General features: G+C 41.8%; 1 long non-coding RNA gene across 2 annotated transcripts in view; it reads right to left on the bottom strand.

Annotated features, from left to right (window-relative positions):
* LOC127493422 (uncharacterized) overlaps positions 1-24,903 on the bottom strand; it is a 158,092-nt gene that overhangs the window by 59,969 nt on the left and 73,220 nt on the right. For both annotated transcript variants that reach the window (XR_007923548.2, XR_007923549.2), the window contains exon 3: positions 19,269-19,349. This is a non-coding gene — a long non-coding RNA (uncharacterized lncRNA). The remainder of the gene's footprint in view (positions 1-19,268; positions 19,350-24,903) is intronic.

Raw genomic sequence — 24,903 nt, 5'->3', positions numbered from 1 at the left:
AATAACAACATTCTGATAGGCGGAGATAAGGCTCTACAAAAATTAATATCTGCAACATCAATAAAAGTATTAGGGGTCCAGTAGTCTGAGATCATCCTGAAACATCCTGTCAAAATAAAGAAAAAATAGGGGCACATGTTTAATGCAGCAGTTAAGACCCACAACCACTTGGGACACCCTTGTCCCGCATCAAAGTGCCTAGGGTTGAGTCTCGGCTCTGCTTCTTATTCCAGCTTCCTGCTATGTGCACCCTGAAAGGCAGCAGATAATGATGGCTCAAGTACTTGGGCCCCTGCAAACCCAACTGGAAGCCCCAAGTTGAACTCCTGGATCCTGGCTTTGGTTTGGCTGTTGCAGACATTTGGGAAATGACCCAGCAAATGGAAGATCATTTCTCTTTCTCTCTCAGGTAAATAAATAAATACTTTTTTAAAAAAGAAGAAATTATTGCATCTCCTACTGAAATCGGACAAGACCCCCTAAAATTTGCACTAAAATGTGGCCCCTTAAAGTTCCCTAGAAATGCTATCCAGGGTGCCACATGTGCTACCGGAATTTGGGGTGCCTTATGATTTCACCACAGGCTTATTACTAAATCCCTGATATTAATAAGCCCAAGAGGGTTCTTGCCTAATATTTAGAGAAGAATTCTAAATACCGGCACAGATAAACGAGGCAGCATGGTACATTTTAAGCTTTCATTTAGTGAGAAAGATGCATAGGAGAGTGAGAGCTTTATTTAAGGGAGAGAGGTGAACAGGGGTTCATACCAAGCACCAGGAACCAGCCACGTGGAAGAGCATCTAGGCCAGGAAGCCTAGAGCACATGGCCTGAAGGCCATGCGCCCTGGAGGCGCAGGGCTATAGCAAGCCCCTTCCTAGCAAGAGGCCAGGGAAAAAGAGCAGGGCTGGACACACTGTGCCCCAGGCTTTTAACCCACTTCCAAAGGGGAGTGGTTAATTAACCTGATTGGCTGGTGGGCACCCAGTGGGTAGAGGAATGAGGCCATACAGGGGCGTGACGAAGGTGTGGTCTTCCAATTCACAGATCTAATTTTAGCCTGTGTGCTTACCTACTTCACTACCTCCCACCCCAGAGAAGAAAGTAAAGTGTCTGGCAAGCCTCTCTGAGGTCTGGAGGATACATATCCCATCACTTGGGAATATTATTTTGACCACATCCCAGGAAACATGAAAGGCTGCACAGCCCTGCCACTTGGACCATAGGACACAACATAGCCCCTGGTTTCACAGGCACATGTGGAGAGAAAATATAGGGGGTGGAGTTTATGGTAAGCCCCAGCCACTCCCCACGCCCCACAGAAGAATCCTTGGATGCTGAAGCAAAGGCATACCACCAGCAGTGGAAAACCAGATATCCTTTAGAGATGCAGCTACTGGATCTTGGTGCAAACAGAGTCAGTCACTGCCGATAGGTCAGCGAGTGACCCTGCCGTCAGCACTGCCCGTCTCAAGACCACTCATCCAGTGGGGGCTGTGGCTCATCTCACAGCCTTCTTCTTCAAAGAGTCCACCAAAACCCCAAGGGAGCTGCTCCCCAAACTTTCACAAGGCCAGTGGATCTGAACAGCACAAGCAGTGCACTCCCGTAGACATCACCCTGCACCTTGGGCCTGAAACATTTACTCCTCCAGCTGCAGAGAGGGTTAGTGACAACTGAGTGTCCCTCCAGATGCTGCCCTCAGCTACGAAGAGCCACCTCCCCCTGTGCCATGGCCCCTTCCCAGGGCAACTTGCATGCAACAAGTGGTCAGTGCACAATAAAGGCGCAAGGCCATACTAGCTCCTGACCTCCTGAGGGTGGACTGAGGTCTCCGCTGTAACTGCAATGCAGCTCACATTTCCCCTCTGCCCCAACCTGCGTCCTTCACTTCCTTACAGGTTTGATCCCAAAACAGTCCCAGTAAACTTTCTGTATGCCAATCTTGTCTGAATTGTCTTCCCCGGAATCTGACCTGGAAGAGCCGTACTTAGAGGGGTCGATCTTTCCTTGATAGACTCTCTTTAACAACAAAGGCTTTTTAGAATGTGAGGTTTGAGAAGAGTTCTGGAAAAACAAAACCACATACCTGCCTTGATGTTCAGTTCACAATTTAAGAATTTAAACTTTCCCATTGTCTTTGAAAAACCCAGGTTAAAACCAAAAAGTCATCTAGTCTATATAAATACCTATACTCTGCATCAGTGTAGCTCTTTATTTAAACAGTTGCTTCATTACTTTGTAAACATATTTTCCCATTTTATGAAATTAGTGTTATTCTTACATTTTCATAACTTTCTTCTGTCACAGAATGATAAAAATTCATTGCTCACTATTTCATCCAGGCTTTATATCTTTCCACTTAGAAATAATTTTAAATTCTTAAAATTTCACTTTGCCAATATTATCCATCTACTGCCTTATACGCTTGGCATAGTAGAAAAACTACTGAACTAGGAACCCAGACTTTGTAGTTTTAGATTTTTAAGACTCTATATAATTCATTTTTTTATTCATTTAACAATATTTATGGTACAGTGCTTGGAGAGTTTCAGAAATTGCATACAACTAGAGGACAAAGAGTAAGCCAGACAGGAAAGCACAATTCTCATGAAGCTTAGACCCCAGTGGTAAATGTGGACATTAAACGAGCATTGACATAAGCATAACATCAGTTGTGATACAGATTCTGAAGGGAAAAGCCGTGGGTGGAGTGAGTTGAACAGAAGGTCTTCGCCTACTCCAGGGTACCTAGGATTCTTTGAGGAAATGGTATGCCTCTTAGCAAGGCAGATGAAGGCAAAAAGATTTCCAGACAGAAAGGATGCCATACTTGAAAATTCTAATAAGGGAAGAAGGTTACAATGTTTGGGAAGGAACAGAAAGTTCCATAGCCATGAAACAGGGATAACACAGAGACTTGTGGAGGGGACATAGCACACAAAGCCCTTCACATCAGAGGAACCATTTTGAAATTTAAGCTTTGTGCAATTAGAAATAATTTCAAGATTTTAGGCAGGAAAAGACATGTCTTCCTTGTATGCAAAATGGTAATGATATCACCTGCCTGCTTATCTTAACAACTGCTAAGATCCAATGAGATATGGTATGCAAATGTACTTTAGAAAATATGAACTATTTTACAACAAAAGGGATCATTATCGCCAACTGCTTCAGGAAGTTGATTAAATCATTCATTTGGGAGCTGGTGTTTGTGGCACAGCAAGCTAACCTACTACCTGTGATGCTGGCATCCCATATGGGGACTGGTGCAAGTCCTGGCTCTCCACTTCTGATTCAGCTCCCTTCTAGTGTACCTGGGAAAGTAGCACAAGAGGGACCAAGTACTTGGACCTCTCTATCTACATGGGAGTCCAAGATGGCTCAGCCTCAGCCATTGCAGCCATTTGGGGAGTGAGCCAGCAGATGGAAGCAGATCTCTCTCTCTCTCTCTCTCTCTCTCTATCTCTATCTCTCTCTCTCTCTCTCTCTCTCTCTCTCCATCCCCATCCCCATCCCCATCCCCATCTCCACCTCTATCATCTCCATCATCTCCATCATCTCCATCATCTCCATCTCTAGCTAACTCTGTTTTTCAAATAAATAGGAAAAATATCTTTAAAAAATTGTTCATTTCACCACACAAGTTAAACCATAATTGCATAATCCATCTTCTTAACATGAAAATAAACAAAATCCTTAAAAGGCATTCTTTTTTTTTTTTTTTTTTTTTTTTTTTTTTTGACAGGCAGAGTGGATAGTGAGAGAGAGAGACAGAGAGAAAGGTCCTCCTATTTGCCGTTGGTTCACCCTCCAATGGCCGCCATGGCTGGCGCACCACGCTGATGCGAAGCCAGGAGCCAGGTGCTTCTCCTGGTCTCCCATGGGATGCAGGGCCCAAGGACTTGGGCCATCCTCCACTGCCTTCCCAGGCCACAGCAGAGAGCTGGCCTGGAAGAGGGGCAACCGGGACAGAATCTGGCGCCCTGACAGGGACTAGAACCTGGTGTGCTGGCGCCGCTAGGTGGAGGATTAGCCTATTGAGCCACGGCTCCGGCAAAAGGCATTCTTAAGGGGCAGGTAAAACGGGTAAAGCCACTGCCTGTAGTGCCAGCAAACCATATTGGCACCGGTTCAAGTCCCAGTTGCTCCTTTTCTGATCCAGTGCTCTGCTATAGCCTGAGAAAGCAGTAGAAGATGGCCCAAGTCCCTGGGCCCCTGCACCCACATGGGAGACCTGGAAGAAGCTCCTCGTTCCTGGCTTTGGATCAGCACAACTCCAGCCATTGCAGCTATCTGGGGAGTGAACCAGTGGGTGGAAGACTCTCTCTCTCTCTCTCTCTCTGCCTCTGCCTCTTTGTAACTCTGCCTTTCAAGCAAAAAAAAAAAAACAAAAAAAAGCATTCTTAAATAGTCTCTGAACCCTAGTTGCAAATTCTCTTGTTGTAAAGCCAGCTACTCCTTTAAATTTGTGAAAACACTGAATAAAATTATCAAAGTATTTGAGTCAGACTCTAGTATTTAAATATTTACATAAAACATCACGTCGGGGCCGGCGCCGTGGCACACTAGGTTAATCTTCCACCTGCAGCGCCAACATCTCATGTGTGCACCGGGTTCTAGTCCTGGTTGCTCCTCTTCCAGTTCAGCTCTCTGCTGTGGCCCGGGAGTGCAGTGGAGGATGGCCCAAGTGCTTGGGCGCCTGCACCCGTGTGAGAGACCAGGAAAGGCACCTGGCTCCTGGCTTCAGATCTGCGTAGCTCCAGCAGTAGCTGCCATTTGGAGGGTGAACCAATGGAAGGAAGACCTTTCTCTCTGTCCCTCTCTCTCACTTCTAATTCTATCTGTCAAATTTAAAAAAAAAATCATGTCATGTCATTCCATTGTATCATAATCTGGGGACAAAAAGTAAAAAACATATTAGGTATGTTAGCCTATATTAATTGCTTGAATGCCAAATAACAAAGGATTTACTTTACACAAATGTAGAGATGTTCCATCCCATTTTCTTCTCTGTTTAAGAAGAGAATTAGGGACTGGCACTGTGGCTTAGTGAGTAAATTCTAGTTGCTCCACTTCCAATCCAGCTCCCTGCTAATGCACCTGGGAAGGCAGCAGAGGATGGCCCAAGTACTTGGGCCCCTGCAACCATGTAAGGGATCTGGAAGAAGTTCCTGACTGGCCCAGCTCCAGTCATTGCAGCCAGTTGGGGAATGAACCAACAGATGGAAGAGCTAGCTCGCTCTCCCTCTCTCTCCCTCCCTCTCCTCCCCCCAATTCTGCCTTTGAAATAAATAAATAAATCTTTTTTTAAAAAAATAATCCATCCACCCTATCCCCTATACTTTCTATATTTCTTAAAGACAAAAACCAAGTCTCATCTATCTCTGTATCCCCAGCACCCAGAATGGTACCTGATGCATAGTAGATGTCACATTTAATGAATAAATTAAAACATTTAACAATATTCATTTGTATTGAATCATACATCCTAATAATAACTGTTGAGCACAGAAGGACAATATTAACTCAAACTCTAAAACTTAAAGATGGTTTAAAACATTGTTTTATCCAGATGAAATAACTTACAATTTAGAAGGAAACTCCCATAAAACCACTTGCAGATAAATAGTTTATTCCCTTCATATACAAGCAAGAATAGATATAGGAAATATCCAGTACTTTCTTTTGAAGTGAATCTCTTGAAATGGATCTTTGCTAGGATAATCCATCCTGCTGACTCCTTAATGGATATTTCAATAAAGAACTCCTGAGGAGCCATTAGGGTCCCATATAATTTCAGCAGCAAGTTATGCTAACAGAGGTCTAAAGTCTATCTGGATGACATTTCAGCTCCTTGTCAACTGTCTATCATTCTACCATCAGATGACAGGCACATGTCTTCTCAGAGGGCGCCCACACCTTTGTGCCAGCTGCTTCTCATTTTTGTTACAACGTGGAAACAACTCCTCATGATTCTAATCATTGTCCTGTCATCTTCTTACCAAGTTATTGGGAGGTGGAGCCCAAGCAGCATTTTGTACTACATACTCATTTCAACAATGTGTGTTGCTTCTTTTTAGAGACTTCACAATATAAAAAAGGTATAAGACAATATAAAAAAGTATAAGATAGGTGGAAGACAGTACTACGATACTATGATAAAGGCAGTTTTTTAATTGAAAAGGGAGAAATCGCTACAAAAATGAATTTAAACTTTCTTGAGAAGAAAATAAAAATTGTGACAATGAGGGCATTGTACACTAAAGATACACAGAAAGTAATTTTCATGAAGTAACAATCCCAAATTAAATAATAACCCTAAATGTGTATGTCCTTCAAATTAATTATTATCAAGTGATTTAGTAGGCAAGCAATGTGAATTTATTTCTTTTATGTTGTTACTGATAAAGTATGAGACATTTTAAAATTTACATGATGTTTTAGATCATAATATCATGAATATGTATTAGGAATAAAATTATGGACAGAAAAAATGCAGTGATAAAAGTTACCATGGTCTGTGCCCTATTTAACAAAAGAATTAATAAGTGATATTTGTCTCTCTCAATGTAATATGTAGTATTATATGTAATATGTAATGTGTAATATATAGATATGTATAATGCAACATACTGATTTAATAATAAGTACACACTTGTGTGTTTACTAGAAATTGATATATGAAGTTCTATTTGAAAACCTTAGTATAAAATACTTTTTAATGACTGGAGAACTTACTGTCACACAAGAACACTTATTGAAACATGCATTTTTAACACCAGGCCAAGAGCAGACAGCTTCAATTAGGAAACCTAGAGGATATTTCATTTGATTGCTCCAAAAGATGAAAAGGCAAGAAAGAAAGAGGATGAAACATTTTCAGATGCTTTCAATGCATTTATCAAATCAGAAAGAACTGCTTTTGACTATGGATGCAGTAAGTCAGAAGGCATTCACTAAACCAAAAGGCAAGAACTTCTTCTCCACTGTGACTAATTCAACTTAATGAAATTATTTTTTTAAAAAAAACTACACATATGAGATATGAGAAGAAAAGGAAAGATGATAGAAAAGCAAGCAACAGCCAGTATATTTCATGAGAAGACAATAGCCACAACTGTGAAGCGATTAACGTTAGAATTTCTGCCTGACCTTGAATTTGACAAAATTCAATATAAAGGCCAAGTTTATAAAAGGACTTCAATTATAAGAGGTTATCTAAAGAACGTTTAAGCTGGCATTCAAGATGAAATACTAACTGAAGTTTGTATTTATTTCATAAACAACCATGTTAACCTTGCTATTTGCACTGCCAATGACATCTTCCAAAGACTATAGAATCCGTTTGCCATAAATCTTTACTAGATAAGCAGCTCATTCCTTGTTTGTCAAAGTGTGGTAGGAAGTTGTAAGGGGAAAATAGTATAGAAATGAATCAAATGCAATACTACATGTTACAAAACAAAATATACTATAGCACACGCCATATGCTTTGTGAAAATGCTTTATCCTCTGGAAATAGAATTGATATCACAGTAACAAACACAGCTCAGAGAATGGTTTTAAGAGCTAATAAAAGATAATAACAGTGTTAATAATCCCTTACTCGTGTTAATTGCTTTAGAGTTTACAAACCTCTTTTGCCAGTTTTCTACCAGTTGATCTTGCCCTGGGAAATAGGTAAGGCATCAGACTTACAGGGGTGACCAGACTTGCCCTGTGCCATATGGCTAAGAGGACACAAACTTAGAACTCAAGCACAGTGTCGTCTTTTTCCTGGACAACTGAACTATTTCTCTGAAACTGTTGCTTGGGTGTAGAAAGAGGAGATATGTCAAAAGAGAATACTGCAATGTCAACCCTCAGAAGACTCTAATTTGTCTATCATAAATAAACAAAGCCACAGTTCTTTCAGCATTTACTATTTCTCCAAATGATCTCCTACAGATCTGAGGTTTTAGTCAGGCAACACTGCATAGAATTCTAACACAGTACAAGTCTTCTTATCAAATACAAGCAGGGCCACTAATAGGTGGCCAACTGAAGAGGTCAGTGAAAGTAAGACACCATTGCAATATCACAAACACTTTAAATGTCTTATTTTGCTTTAAACATATAATATACATCAACTTTTAAAAATATGGAACCTAATAATTTTGTTTCAGAATAGCCCAGTGATGGTTATCCCAAATGCCTGTCTTACAACAACCCCAACTATAATTTATCACATACACTGTCCAACTTCAGTTTTTAATTTGAGCTAGAACTTAAAAGCTGCCTAATTTCAAAATATAAGAAACTTATTAATTCTTACCAAATTTGTTAAAGAAATAAACTTATTTAATAATATTAGTAGTTACTTAGTATGGTCATATATTAATTAATAATTATATTAATTAATATATTAATGTATTAATGTGGGTTTATTAAATTTATTGACCAAAATCAGAAAGGCAGAAACCTCACAGAAAAGAATCCAGCAGACACCACCTTAACCAGTTAATAACTCCATCAACCTAACAGGAAAGATAAGGGCTCCAACTCCACCAATAACAGTAAAAATAAAGCCCATGAGGCCCATGAGCCCCTTGAAATGATGCACTGCAAATAACAAAATATCCAACGCTGCCATGGTCTTTTCCCAATGTAAAACTTCATTCCAATCATGAGGAACCACGAGATAAACCCAAATTGAGAGGCATTCATAAAATAATTGGTCAGTTATCTTTCAAATCTCTTTTTCAAGCTCACTAAAGACAAGAAAAAAATTGAGCAACAGTTATAGAATAGAGAAGATTAAAGGGACATAATGAAGCCAACACTGTGGTGCGACAGGTTAGGCTGCGGCTTCCAACACTGGCATCCCACATCAGAGTCGCAGCTGCTCTGCTTCTGATTCAGCTTCCTGCAAATGCTTCGGGAAAGCAGCAAAGGATGGCCCAAGTACTTAGGCCCCAGCCACTCATGTCAGAGTCGAGGATGGAGCACCTGGCTCCTGGCTGTGCCTTGTCCTAGCCCTGATAGCTGTGGCCTGTGGGGAGTGAACCAATGCTTGGAAGCTCTCTCACACAAGCCCTTTCTTTACCTCTCTCCCTCTCCCGTTCTCTCTGTGCCTCTACCTTTCAAATAAATAAATAATTTTAAGAGAGAGGGATAGAGACAGAAAAAAAAATAATGCCCTGTGGGATCCTGGACAGGCTCTTGGGACATATAAAGGAAATTGGTGTGAAAATTGGTAAAATTCAAAAGAGGTCTTTTGTTTAGTTATCAGTATATACCAATATTAATTTCCTGGGGCCAGTGCTGTGGCGTAGTGGCTAAAGTCTCTTTCTGCAGTGCTGGCATCTCATATGAGCACTGGTTCGAGTTCTGGCTGCTTTAGTTCTAATCCAGCTCTCTGCTACGGTCTGGGAAGGCAGTGGAAGATAGTTCAAGTCCTTGGGCCCCTGCACCCGTGTGGGAGACCTGGAGGAAGCTCCTGGCTCCTGGCTTTGGATCAGCTCAGCTCCGGCTGTTGTGGCCAACTGGGGAGTGAACCAGCAAATGGAAGACCTCTCCCTCTCTCTGCCTCTCCTCTCGGTGTGTAACTCTGACTTTCAAATAAATAAATAAATCTTTAAAAAAAATTTCCTGGTTGTGTTAATTGCACTATGGCTATGCAAGAGAACACATTAGAGGAAGCTAAGTAAAGGGCAGGAGGAACTCTGTGCTATTTTCATAAATTTTATGGAAGTATAAAATTAGTTCAAAGCCGGCGCCGCGGCTCACTAGGCTAATACTCTGCCTTGCAGCGCCGGCACACCGGTTCCTATTCCCGGTGGGGGCACCGGATTCTGTCCCGCTTGCTCCTCTTCCAGGCCAGCTCTCTGCTGTGGCCAGGGAGTGCAGTGGAGGATGGCCCAAGGCCTTGGGCCCTGCACCTGCGTGGGAGACCAGGAGGAAGCACCTGACTCCTGGCTTCGGATCAGCGCGGTGCGCCGGCTGCGGTGGCCATTGGAGGGTGAACCAACGGCAAAGGAAGACTTTTCTCTCTGTCTCTCTCTCTCACTGTCCACTCTGCCTGTCAAATAATAATAATAATAATAATAATGTCAAAAAAATTAGTTCAAAAGAAAAAGTTAAAACAAGAAACAAACAAAATTGCCTGCAAAGCAATCAGATTGTAACCCAGTAAGAAGGCCAAAATCACAATAGGAAAAAGACATGATGAGTAGAGACAAGCAAGTCACAAAAGAAAAGGAAATAAATGGCTAGTAGAAAACACACAGAGAGAAATTTCCAACTCAGTCATTAGTCAAAGAAATGCAAATTAAAACAATGAGATGTTTTTAGCTTCAAATGGGCACATCTATGTATACTATTCAGCAGGCTAGGGTCTGGAGAGAAAGGCACACAAAACTAGTGCAGGTGGGAGGGTAAATTGGTATAAACTTCTCTGAGAGAAGCTTTTAAAATTTAAATAAATATAACCTTAGGACGAGCGTTTCCACTTCTAAGAATTTACTTTGAAGAAATAAGTAAGTGGGAAATACAAAGGACGTTCATTGTAGGGTTATTATAGCATGACGAGTCTCCTCAATAGGGAAAGTTTAAGTATGATGGATTCCTATAATGGAATATTGTGCAATAATTTTAAAATAGTATATTGACTTATAGGTATTGACACAGATATACAGATGTTCGTGTGGAATGCAATTACAAAAGAATTTTTATAGTTAATATCAATTATATTACAATTTATTTATAGCATAAAGCATTCATAAAATATATAAATCATAGGAAATATATATATGATTTACTTTCATCCTTTTTTCCTATTAGTATTTTCTATATTTTTAACAATTAACACGTATTACTTTTGCAAAAAAAATTATTTCATGTTTCATTCAAACCTCATGTACTTTTAGGGGTCCTAGATTGTGTGAAGGTCACTATCTCTACTCAGTGAATAAGACAGAAAACCACCTGTGGACGACGACTGCACTTTCAGAAACTGCCACTAGGTGGTACACTGTCCTCTAACTGATGATGTTTAAGACATTTTAATTTAAGTTAGCTATGGGTCCTTACAGCTGTGACCCAGGGGAATATAATCCACACCCATATTTATTTTTCTATTGTGTTAATTATTTTGCCTCCCTCAAGTCACTAATAATTTAATAGCCAGTTGTTCTGCTGCCTTACAGTAGACACTCAAGATATATTTGTTGAACAAAAAAGCATAATGAAAAATAACAACAGCAAATGTTATCAAAAATTGAATAGCCTCTTTACATCACTTTGTAATCTTTCTCAACAAAGTTTCATGAAGGCTTTTAATATGATACTCTGCACATGAATCTACCTAAAAAGGAGAGGACCCCTAAAAGTCCTCCCAACCCATTTTTCAAAAGAAAGCATCTTTGAAGGGATGACATTCCTAGGAAAATGACTTGGGAAATCCCGTTGTCAACACTTGTCCATCTTGTTTAATGCAATCACTCTGTGTCAACCCAGCTGAAGTTTCAAGCCTGTACCCTCCCTATTGTGAGCTTCATCTTTGCTGTTTTCTTATTGCCCAGGGCTATCCTATCCCATGCTGGCACTTGCTATTATGTTACCAGGCAGGTGCTGAAGTCTGTCAAATACAAACTCTGTACTAAAAGCACTTTGCTCTGAGTGCTGCTAGTCTCATCACAGGTGTTAAGTAGAGCCCTTTCCTATTCACAGCTGATTCCAGTCGCAACGAAATCCAATTCAAAAGCAAGAACCTACCTACTCTCTGGTTCATCTGAGATAATAGAATCTAATTTCCCTGGAACATTGATAGAATAGAACTAAGTGAGTTGATTTGCCACTCACCAAAGCAAACTTTGAAAATGTCCTCTTTATCTAAAGGAAAGAGTCAATGTAAAGGACAAGTATCCTTTATTATACATAGACACAGTCTTATCACTACTAAGAAATGGTCTAAAAATAAATCATTATTATTTAGGTAACTGTCTCTTTCACTAGACTGTGAACTCCAGGGGAATAGGAAATATGTATGACAGTACTTCAACATGTTCATAGGAAAATTGAATTTAAAAAAAAGCTCATTTTGGTGCAAAAAAATATTAGCTGGTGAGTATTTAACCCAAATAAATGGATAAAAATTTTTAAGCTGGTTAAGACACCAGATAATATGCCTGTGATACTTAAATAAAACAATTTGTAAGGGGGTATCCATTTGGCACACAAGTTAAGATGCTGCTTGGGATGTCCACATCCCAGATCAAAGTGCCCAGGGTTTGAATCCCAGTTCTGCTTCTAATTCCAGCCTCATGCTAATGTACACCCTGGGAGGAATCAGATACTTGGGTTTCTGTCACTCATCTGGGAGACCAGGACTGAGTTCGAGGTTCCTGGCTTTGGTTTGGTCCAGCACTGAGTTTAGCAGGCATTTGAAGAATGAGCCAGCAGTTGGAAGTGTCTGACAGTCTCTCTCTTTCTCTCTCCTCTCTGTATCTCTGCCTTGCAAATAAAAAAAAAATTTTAAAAAAGAGCTCTGTCTTGAAGTAGGCAATGTACACTTTCAATTATACATAGAGCAATTTAATCTCTACTTGTTAAAAACAGTAATCAAATAGCACATTTGTTTTAAAACCATATCTTTGTACAGCTATCTTTTCCATAATATACAGTACAGGACTTGGGGTCTTTCAATCCAGCTCTTAAATCTAAACTCATTTCCAGAGCACAAAACAGGCTCCATCGACAGGTCCTGCTCATGCTTGTTCATAAGTGGGTTAGCCACTTGTTGCACTGAGAATACATGACCCATGTAAACCTCCACTGTCACCCTCCTTCAATTTCCTTCATGCAGGGGTTTGATTATATGACTCTAATAAGCACACATCAACACTTCAAGTACTTTTCAGAAGATCAATCCACTCCCAGAGGTAGGCAGAAGGCAGAAGGCATTTAGCCCAACTTCCTTTGTGATGCAAGCAAGCACAGAAGTCTGCCACTCTGCAGACACTACCTGGGAAGTCAGCGTGCCAAAGGCTATAAGCAATTCAAACATTAAGACATAGTCCCTGTTCTGAAAGAATTTACCACCTAGCAAAGAAAATAATCTCACTTGGTGTTTCTACCTTCTGAGGTTGAGGCTCTAATATTTGAGATAAGAGACTGGGTGTCAAAGTCAACAGAAACCTATTCATTTCTACCAACTACCACCAGCCCAGGGGAAAAACAAAATTGTGGCAACATGTTACTTTTGTCACAGGCCAGAGAGCTATCTCTTTGACTTCATTTATAGGATCTCTGTTTTATTTTATTTCTATTTGCCTTATTTTGCATAATGCATACCACCATTAAACCTGCAGGTACCCAACTTCTTTTGAAAAAAAAAAAAAATAAGTATAAACTAATTATCTGATGTAATGAGAAGATATTTGCTTTAGACTTGTCGCTCCCCCTCTTCGCGGAGGAACGACACAGGACCCTGCGCTGTTCTTTTGTCTGCTCGGCCCTTCCCGGGTTTGCTGCTAGTTCTTCCCGGGTTGGCTGCCGTCCTTCCACCTCCGTGGAAGGGCGGTGCCCCTGCCACTTTCCCCACTTCCGCGGGGGAGCGGCACACCGCCAGCCGGCTCTCTCGGGGGCTGCTCAGATGTTCCTTCAGATAGATGTTCCCCTTAGATGTTCCTGGTGCATGTTGTCTCTCTCCTCCTTTATAGTCCTCTTCCACCAATCCCAACGCTGCTCTCCTTCAATCAGGAGCAGGATCAGCTCCTGCAGGTTATTGGTCGAACTGGAGGCAGCTGCGTAGAAGCTGTTTACTCCTCTCCCAGTGCCATATTGTGGGAGAGCAGATGCATAGAATAAGTCTTTTTTTTTTTTTTTTTTTTTTTTTGACAGGCAGAGTGGACAGTGAGAGAGAGAGACAGAGAGAAAGGTCTTCCTTTGCCGTTGGTTCACCCTCCAATGGCCGCCGTGGCCGGCGCGCTGCGGCCGGCGCACCGCGCTGATCCGATGGCAGGAGCCAGGAGCCAGGTGCTTTTTCCTGGTCTCCCATGGGGTGCAGGGCCCAAGCACCTGGGCCATCCTCCACTGCACTCCCTGGCCACAGCAGAGGGCTGGCCTGGAAGAGGGGCAACCGGGACAGAATCCGGCTCCCCGACCGGGACTAGAACCCGGTGTGCCGGCGCCGCTAGGCGGAGGATTAGCCTAGTGAGCCGCGGCGCCGGCCCAGAATAAGTCTTAATTCCAGTAACTTAGTCTAGTCCGAGTTGCTCCCCACAAGACTCACAACTATTGTTTCCAAGACTCATTAGCTATGTGACCTATGGCAAGTTAACCTCTCTGAACACCATGTTTTCTCACTATAACCTGAGACTATAGCCTCTCAGCATGCAGAATTCTTGTGAGGGTCAGCTGACAAAAATGTAGTATATGAATTTCACCAGAAAAATTAAAACTTTATTGCATGCCTCTTATGAACAAGCACAATACAATGAACAAAAGAAGACTCCGCTCTCATGTAGCTGTTCTCATAAAAGCCCTAAAAGTATCAGAATGAAAATACAAGGACTGAGAAGAAAAATAAAATAGGATACACAATTATCATTATCAGGGAAAGGTAGGGAAGTAGAGGGCAGGAAGTGCTTTTTCAGTAGGCTTGCCATGAAGCATAGCATTTGAGCAGCTCTGAATGAACTAGGGAGGCACCATTCAGTATCGGGAAAAAGGGTATTTCAAATAAAAACACTTGACAAAATGATAAAGGTCTAGAGGCACCTAGCAGATATCCAGAACATAGAGTTCCTTTGCTGCTCTATTTCCAGCTGGCCACTCTGCAACAAAATTGCACCACCACCTCCCCATCTTAGTTCAAACTCTGGGGACCACATCACAAGCTCTTTCCTCCTCCAGATTCCTCTCTCTCTCTCTCTCTCTCTCTCTCTCTCTCTCTCACACACACACACACACACACATACACACACACACACGCTGTCTCTCAGCTTTTAGACTAAGCCTATATTATTTCTACAAATGCTAAAAGGGGGCCTCTTCTATAAAGTTAACATATGCTGAAAGCTAAATATAGGTCAAGAACTTTGCTAAACAATTTAAGTATCTTTTTTTTTTTTTTTTTTTGGACAGGCAGAGTAGACAGTGAGAGAGAGAGACAGAGAGAAAGGTCTTCCTTTTTTTTTCCCCGTTGGTTAACCCCCTAAGGCTGCTGCGACAGGCGCATCGCGCTGATCCGAAGCCAGGAGCCAGGTGCTTTTCCTGGTCTCCCATGAGGGTGCAGGGCGCAAGTACTTAGGCCATCCTCCATTGCACTCCCTGGCCACAGCAGAGAGCTGGACTGGAAGAGGAGCAACTGGGACAGAATCTGGCACCCCGACTGGGACTAGAACTCGGTGTGCCGGCACTGCAGGCAGAGGATTAGCCAAGTGAGCCGCAGCGCCGGCCAAACAATTTAAATATCTTATTCAATCTCTACAAAAATCCAATGACAGAGTCATTATTGTGCCTCCAAATGTGGAAATGATGTAGGCAGGCAGAGAGGATAAAATTGATCAGGTTTGTGAGCTGGAAGACCACAGCTCCACCATGCCCCCTGTGTGATCTCATGCCCCTACCTGACCACACATGTGCACCCACCTGCCAATCAGGCTACATAACCACTCCCCTTTGGAAGTGAATTAAAGGCCTGTTTCAGGTCTTTTATTGTATTTATTGGTTTGCAAGACAGAGTGAGGAAGAAAGAGACAGATAGACAGACGGAACTCCCATCCACTGGTTCACTCTCCAAATTCCCACAACATCTGTGGCTGGAGCTGGCTGAAGCCAGGAGCTAGGTACTTAGTGGGGCCTCCCATTTGGGTAGTGGGGAACAACTACTTGAGCCATCACATGTTGCTTCCCAGTGTCTATATCAGCAGGAAGATGGAATTGGGAGCAGAACTGGGACTCAAACCTGGGCACTCCTATATAGCATGTGGACATCATTACCAGCTTCTTAAATGTGAGGTTAAATGCTTGCCCCCACTGAATGTTTACTGAGCACTAATAATATGCAAGGATTCTGGTAGGATTTGAAAATAAAGCAAACAGCTCAGAAAGGTCTTTGTTCCCATGAGTCAAAGGGCTATCAAAAGCCTCTAAGTGAAATTTATTTGCTATACTGTAAGAGAAGGGGGTACCATATAAATACACTAATAAAAATTATAAATAAACTACTGCTACCAGAGTATAGCCATTGCAAAGAGAGGTTGAAAATCACTACTCTAACATAGTCCACCTCTGTCATAATCAGGTTCCATTTACTATCCCTGAGAGAATTCTCTTTATATAGATTTTCAAGTAGCCTATCATAAGAATTAAAAAGCATTGAGTACAAAAGTATTCATTATTATTTGAGGGTTACCATTTTTGCACATTTTTACTACTTGGGTTTTAGAGGCTGCAAGCTAAATTTCATAAGCCATAAAAAGCTTACAATGCTATTAACTTACAATGAACTTACTCTTTCATTTCCTGCTTCTTTCACCCATACTGGAATTTTACCTTTCCTCTTAGTTCTACACATACTAGATTCTGGGTGCCTGTGTGGGCAAGTGGGTGGCAAGCACCAAGATATAATGATACTGTTCTTTAGCTCTATGGAAAATTAAATCCTGTCCATCAACTACAGATTGTAGATAGGAAAATCCAGGTGGCACTGGATTTATGAATTTTAAATGACCCCTAACAACTTTTGGGAATTAGCACTGTGGAATAGAATTTTCTGTAAAGATAAAAATGTTGTATGAATGGCCTATCTCATTCAGTAGCTACTAGCAATGACAATCAGGCATTTGAAATGAGCCTATTGTAACTGATAGTAAATTTTAAATTTTATTTATCTTACATTTTAGACCTTTTGGCTGGTAGCTACCATAGTGATCAGCATGAACACATAAGACAAGACACCGTGCAATTTATAAAGAGAAGAGGTTTATTTAGTTCACATTCCTGAAGGCGGAAATTCAAGATCAGGTAGACATATCCATGAGGGCCTCGTGCTTCATTTCAGCATGGTAGAAAAGTGGAAAACAAGCCCAAACTGAAGAAGAAGGAGGGAACAAAGGAGCTGACCCTTTTAAACAACTCATCCTCATGAAACTAATCCAGGAGAACAAATCTGGTCATGTGTGAAAGACATTAATCTTAAAGATCTCAGCACCCAACATAACTACATCAGCAACCAAACCTCAATATGAGTTTTCTCAGGGACAAACCGCATCTAAACCATAGCAATACAATATATAGCTCATCCTTAAAAAGAAAGGAAATTCTGACACATTCTACAACATGCATGAGCCTTGAAGACATTGTACAGAGTGAAATGTCAGTCACAGAGGACAAATGCAGTATGATTGCACCTGTGTAAGATACCTAAGGTAATGAAATTTACAGAGACATAAAGTAGAATGGTGGTTGCCAGTGACGTGGGTGAAGGAATGATGGGGAATCCTTGTTTATTAACAGGTACAATTTAAGTTGAGATAGATGAAAAAGTTCTGGAGATGGAATGGTGGTGGGTGTTGTAATACAGCGTGAGTGTGCTTAATGCCATGGAACTGTAAACTTATAGATGATTACAATGGTAAATTCCATGTAATGCACGTTTTACTACAATGAAAAATTTAACAATTTTAAACAAATAAAAAGCATTTCAGATGATGCGCTCTTACAGAGCAAATCAGTCATTGCAGTGTGGTCACCCTCAGTCTGACCAAAGATTGTTGAGAAAAAAAAATAATACCTCAGATTCAGCCAATAGTAGACAATCCAGATTCCCAATAACTCATACATTCTGCTTAACTTAAGAATATATGGCCAGCGCCGTGGCTCACTTGGCTAATCCTCCGCCTTGCAGCGCCGGCACACTGGGTTCTAGTCCCGGTCGGGGCGCCAGATTCTGTCCCGGTTGCCCCTCTTCCAGGCCAGCTCTCTGCTGTGGCCAGGGAGTGCAGTGGAGGATGGCCCAAGTCCTTGGGCCCTGCACCCCATGGGAGACCAGGAGAAGTACCTGACTCCTGCCTTCGGATCAGCACGGTGCGCCGGCCGCGGCGGCCATTGGAGGGTGAACCAACGGCAAAGGAAGACCTTTCTCTCTGTCTCTCACTGTCCACTCTGCCTGTCAAAAAATAATAAAATAAAATAAATAAAAAGAAAAAAAATAAAAAAAGAATATGTGACTAGCTGGCTTTTACTGATTCGTTTGTTTGTTTCCCAGAAAAAGTTATGAACTACACAAATATTGAATTGCCTGAACATACACCACTAAAAATAACCGGGTAGCAGAAAGATTTCAGTATAACCCAAGGACTTCCAATGAAAAAAAACTGTGGAAACAGCAAATCCATAACATGGAGAAGGAGGGAGCTGTCAACCTCACAACTTGTTGGATTGTGAGGGCCCTGATATGCCTATACATACTAGATATTGAATCAATGTGGTATTTGAACAAATAAAAGAAAATAATGGATAACTTAAATAAATGAGTGAAGGAACACATAGCAAGGGGATTCAAGATCAAGCCAAAACTGAATCGCCATGTTTGAACTGCTCAGGAAAATGCATGAGATATAAGACCTGAATTCTACTTACAAATAGGACTGACAAATAGTCTAAGAGAAGTAACAGGCATCTAAGTTGTTTTTTTTGTTTTGTTTTGTTTTGTTTTTGTTTTTTTGACAGGAAGAGTGGACAGTGAGAGAGAGAGACAGAGAGAGAAAGGTCTTCCTTTACCGTTGGTTCACCCTCCAATGGCCGCCACGGCCAGTGCGCTGCGGCTGGCGCACCGCGCTGATCCGATGGCAGGAGCCAGGAGCCAGGTGCTTTTCCTGGTCTCCCATGGGGTGCAGGGCCCAAGCACCTGGGCCATCCTCCACTGCACTCCCTGGCCACAGCAGAGAGCTGGCCTGGAAGAGGGGCAACTGGGACAGAATCCGGCGCCCCTCCGCTAGGCGGAGGATTAGCCTAGTGAGCCGCGGCGCCGGCCTGGCATCTAAGTTTGATTCAAAAAATATTTCAGATATCCAAGAGGGAAGAATGATTTTGAGTACATCAAAGTTCATGTTACTCAATGTTATCACCCATCCCAACAATCACAGGCTTACTAGGAAGTCCTAAAGAGAAAAGAAGCCATATGAGAAGTCTAGATGCATTAGAACGTCTTGTACATGTTAGAAGTGCTCATCAGTATTTCATCAAGACCAAAGATATGGGGTGGGAAGAGACTTACAACAACAATTAAAGTCTGATGTCTTTAGTTGGTACCAATGTCTCCAGCATCAACAGCAGGCAAAAGGTCACACCAATAGCTCTGGAAAGAAAGATTTGGGAGGGGTGACTATAATTTCTACTTGACACAGACTTTGTTGTCCTTAAAATGGACAACATTCATTTGCAAGACATTTAAATAGTTTCATGGATTTTCAAGGTTCCCATAGTTGAAATCTAAAAGAAGGTTCACAAATATGAAATGCATCTTAAAAAGTGTTCGAAGCATTTTAGAGAAATTTTTTTTGGAATCCTGGAGCTTCGTGAAGACAAAAACTCAATATTGCCTACCATTATCATTATATTCTTATACTAATATGAGTAATAAATGTCATACTCACTCTTAAACATTGTGGCAGAAACCTTACTATGGACTCATTATTTTTTTTTGTAAGATTTATTTTATTTATGTGAAAGAGTTACAGAGAGAGGTAGAGACAGGGAGAGAGCGAGGTGTTCCATTAACTGGTTTACTCACCAAATGGCTGCAATAGCTGGAACTGGGCCAATCTGAAGCCAGGAGCCAGAAGCCTTCTCTGGGTCTCCCACATGGGTGCAGAGGCCCTGGTGATATCAGAATATGTGTTGGCATACGATACTACAGTGTGCTTATTAATAAATTCCCAATATCAATAAGTCTGTGTGGGTTCTTGCCTAATACTCCGAGAAGAATTCTGAATACTGGCATAAATGAACAAGGCATATATTTTAAGCTTTTTATTCAGTGAGAGAAATGCATAGCAGAGTAAGGGTCCTATCTAAAAGAGAGATAAATCTGAATTCATACCGAGCACCAGGAGCTAGCCACATGGAGGAGAGCATGTAGGCCAGGAAGCATGAGACGGGTGGCGCGAAGGCCATGTGCCCTGGAGGTGCAGGGCAGCAGGGGCCCACAATGGCAAAAGACCAATGAATAAGGACTGGGCCCACCGTGTTCCACACCTTTAATCAATTCCAAAGGGGAGTGGTTAATTAGCCTGATTAGCCAGTGGGCACACAGGTGTGGTCAGGCAGGGGCATGAGGTCACACAGGAATGTAGTGAAGGCATAGTCTTCCAGCTCACAAACCTGATCAATTTTATCCTGTATGCCTCTACATCACAGGGACTTGGCCATCCTCTACTTTTTCCCTGGGTGCATTAGTTGGGAGCTGGATCAGAAGTAGAGCAGCCAGTACTCAAACTGGCACCCACATGGGATGCCAGTACTGCAGGCTGGGGCTTTAACCCATTGCACCACAGCACTGGCCCCTGGATGCATTCTTAATGGCTCATAACCATCAAGAAAAAAAAAATGAAAGGACCATTTGTCTTAGTCTCCCTTGCAGCAATGTATAACCCAGTAACTCAGTTCTAGCCCAAGAATCCAAACAGAAGTAAAATATCCCCTCCACGAGTTGCTTGGAAGTATCTGAGCCCAACTGTGATTGTCACAGCTAAGGAAGAGAGAGAATGTTACCAGCACCCATTGGCCAGAGGTCAGAGACATTGCTGCATATCCTACAAAGCACAGGACACCTTTCCACAACAAAGAAGCGTCTGGCCCAAATGTCAATAGTGCCAATGTTGAAAATCCCTAACAGATAAGAAAAAAGGAGCACATCTGTCTCCTTTTTCCCCCTTTTTCAGACAGGAATTGGGATACAGCAGTGATGCACACTGGACCACAAAGATGGAAGCAAAATCCTGGAGATTTTGACACATTCTACAACATGCATGACAGAGCAAGACAGGAGCTTGGTCCCCTGTTCAGCACCAATTTTGCTATGTTCCTGTAGCAGGATTGCCTCTGCAGAAATCCTCCCAGCTCAGTCCTCCACCCTCCTGGCTGAATGGGAATGACCCCAATCCCCACCTCCAAAGCAGATCCTGATTTTCTTAAGCAAAACCTCACGTTCTCAACACCATGGCTCAGGCCATGATGACTGACTCTGAGAAAGAGCACTGTTCCACTGGATTTTTCAGATGAAGATGTGAGATGTGGCAATGATACCAACATCTTGCCCCCTAACAGGAGTAAGCACCAGGCTCCTGGCTTTGGATTGGTGCAGCGCGCCGGCCATAGCAGCCATTTGGGGAGTGAACTTAGGGAAGGAAGACCTTTCTCTCTGTCTCTCCCTCTCACTGTCTAACTCTGCCTGTCAAAAAAAAAAAAAAAAAAAAAAAAAAAAAACAGGACCAGCGCCGCTGCCGCTGCTCACTAGACTAATCCTCCACCTGTGGTGCTGGCATCCCGGGTTCTAGTCCCGGTCCGGGCGCCAGATTCTGTCCCAGTTGCTCCTCTTCCAGTTCAGCTCTCTGCTGTGGCCTGGGAGTGCAGTGGAGGATGGCCCAAAGTCCTTGGGTCCTGCACCCACATGGGAGACCAGGAGAAGCACCTGGCTCCTGGCTTCAGATCAGCATGGTGCGCCGGCCACAGCGTGATGGCTGCAGCAGCCATTGGGGGGTGAACCAACAGAAAAGGAAGACCTTTCTCTCTGTCTCTCTCTCTCACTGTCCACTCTGCCTGTCAAAAACAAACAAACAAACAAACAAACAAGACTAACAGAAGCCCACCGTTTGGTTCCTGAATTCAAACTAAACCTATTATCCCTACCTCTGGCCCTTTCAAATACATGAGCCAATAAATGCTTGCTTGCACAAATTTGTATTTGTTATACTTCTCTCCTGCAAGTCAAAGTCCTAACAGATACAGAGAACTGATAGTAGGAAAAAGTGACAGGATAAGGTTCACCCTTCTTCAAAGATTTATTTTATTTATTTGAAAGACAGAGTTACAGAGAGACAGAGGGACATACACACATACATAGAGAGAGAGAGAGAGAAAATCTTCCATCCATTAATTCACTCCCCAAATGATCACAACAACCAGGGCTAGCAGACTGAAGCCAGGAGCCAGGAACTTCTTCTGGGTCTCCCACATTGGTGCAGGGGCCCAAACACCTGGGCCATCTTCCACTGTTTTTCCAGGCCCATTAGCAGGGAGCTGGATCAGAAATGGAGCAGCCAGAACTCAAACCAACACCCATATGGGATGGTAGTGCTGCAGGCTTAACCTGCTACGCTACAACGCTGACCTGAGAAGGTTTACTTTGAAGACTTGCTCATTTCACACAAGGTTTAAGACATCATCTACAAAATTCCTTGAGGTGGAAAACAACAACAAAAGTGTTTTCATTGCCTGGTGAGCATGTTACTAGGGGAAAAAGGCATGATTGAGAGTTTTGAATCATTTATATTGCTTAGTATGATAAATATTTCTTAGAATTTAGAAGTAGCACTACTACCTTTACACATGATATACAAGGATACTCTGAAAAGTTTACGGAAAAAACTGAACTAAAAGATAAGCTTATTTGTGTGTAAAGTTTTGAAATCCATAATTTTTTCATAATACACATTTTCTGTGAACTTTCTGAAGATCTCTTGTACCAACTTCTTTATATAACTATTATAACAAGTATCCAAATAACCAGATCTCCCTTCATATTATGATTCTCTGTGATTACTTATCAGTGAAGGCTTGAAGTCTTTAGCAATTATTCTCATTATGTTCAATTGTTCAGTTTCCCTGAGAAACTATCATAAACTGACAGCCTTAGATAAATAGTTGCTTGCATTCGGGTTTCTTAAACTTGTACTTTGTTTGCTTTTTTTATTCATGAGTTCCAGGTTTCTATCTTTCCTAAAGATTGCTTGGGAACATAGTTTGTGCTCAACTAGCTATCAACTTCAAGGTCACTCTTGGAGACAATGCATGCTTTCAAGACTCAAAACAATACCACTCTAATACAATCTTAGAAAGGAGCTAAGCAAGTGATGTTGGCATGTTTTCAGGCTAGAATGCTTCTTGAGCATTCAAATCAGATAACAAAGATGCCTGTCTTGATGATAAGAGTTTCAGCTGCCTTGTCTTGTATTGCATAGCGAGTATTAACCCTCTATGCTAGTTCTTGAAGTTCATATATTACAGTGATCATATTGCACCTGTTTCTGATGTATTGTCTCAGGCCTAATCTATATTTCATTTACTATCTATGGGATCTAGGGAAAGTTTCCTAATCTCTTTATTGACAGTTTCCTCTTCCTTAAATGAATAGAGTAGGGACCAGTGTATTAGAATAGTCTGGTAATTGCAATGTTTCAATTCAAGGTATCCAGACTTAACACCAAATGCTTTGGAGTCTTAGTAACCCACTATACAAGGGATTGCTTGTGAAAATAGGCAGAGAATGATACAATTCAATGCTAAGACTTAAGGCCAGAGAGCAGCAGCAAATGAATAAACCTCATGTCTTTCACACATGAGATATTCTATGGAACCAGCTACTATTAATTGTCCATAAACACACCTAATAAAGAAAACTCTTATCTGGCAGAGCAGAAACCTTGAAACTTTTTTTAAACTACACTACTGTCTCAGGGACTTTGCACATAATGTTCCCTCAACTTTGAACATTCTATCACTTTTTTTGATCTGCTATTACCCATACATTTCATGAGAATCTAAAATACTTCCCACGTTTTTCCAAGCTGTATTGGAAACTGATTTGGGACCCTTTATATTGGACTGTGACATAGGATTCAGGCATCGCAAGCAGTGGTTTAACCTGCTTTACCACAGCTGTCACCACAGAAGATATCTATTTTAATTTAAAGATTTATTTGTTTATTTGAAAGAGTTACACAGAGAGAGAGAGACAGAGACACAGATCTTTTCATCTGCTTGTTCACTGCCTCCAAATGGCCACAATGGCTAGTGGTAGGCCACGTCAAAGCCAGGCACCAGGAACTTCCTCCGGGTCTTCCAAGTAGGGGGCAGGGGCCCAAGTACTTGTGCCATCTTCTGCAGCTTTTCCCAGGCCATTAGCCAGGAGCCGGATTGGAAGGGGAGCAGCCAGGTCACTAACCAGAGCCCAAATGGGATGCTGGTATCACAGGTGGCTTTACCCATTATACCACAACACTAGCCCAAGAAGACAGCTTTTTAAAAATATGAGTATAGGTATGGACACTTGACCTAGCAGTTAAGATGCCATGTCCCATATCTGAGAGTCTATGTTTGATTCTCAGCTCCAGTTCCAATTCCATCTTCTTGGCAATGCAGACACTGGGAAGCAGCAGGTGATGGTTCAAGTAGTTGAGCACCCACCACCCATTTGGGAGACCTGGACTGAGTTCCCAGTTCATGACTTCTACCTGGACCAGCCCTGGCCATTAAGGGTATTTGGGGAGTGAACCAGCAGATGGGAGCACCCTCTCTTTCTCGCTTTCTCTCTCTTTTTTCCCTCCCTCCCTATCCTTCTCTTTCTCCCTCTCAAATAAATAATCAAAACTACATTAAGATAAGAGTGCAAAGATTATTAAAAGATAAAAAAGTAAATAGAGTTTAAAGTGAGCTAAGAAAACACAGAACAGAAGTCTCAGTTTCTTTGTTGTTGTTGTTTTGTTTTTTAAGAATTTATGTATTTATTTGAGATGTAGAGTTACATATAGAGGGAGAGACAGATAGAAGTCTTCCATCCACTGATTCATTCCTCAAGTGAACTTAATGGCCCGAGCTGGGCCAATCTAAAGCCAGGAGCCAGGAGCTTCTTC

This window comes from Oryctolagus cuniculus, chromosome 7 (assembly GCF_964237555.1).
Source record: "Oryctolagus cuniculus chromosome 7, mOryCun1.1, whole genome shotgun sequence".
Classification (NCBI taxonomy): domain Eukaryota; kingdom Metazoa; phylum Chordata; class Mammalia; order Lagomorpha; family Leporidae; genus Oryctolagus; species Oryctolagus cuniculus.
This window is presented reverse-complemented; position numbering and strand designations above follow the sequence as displayed.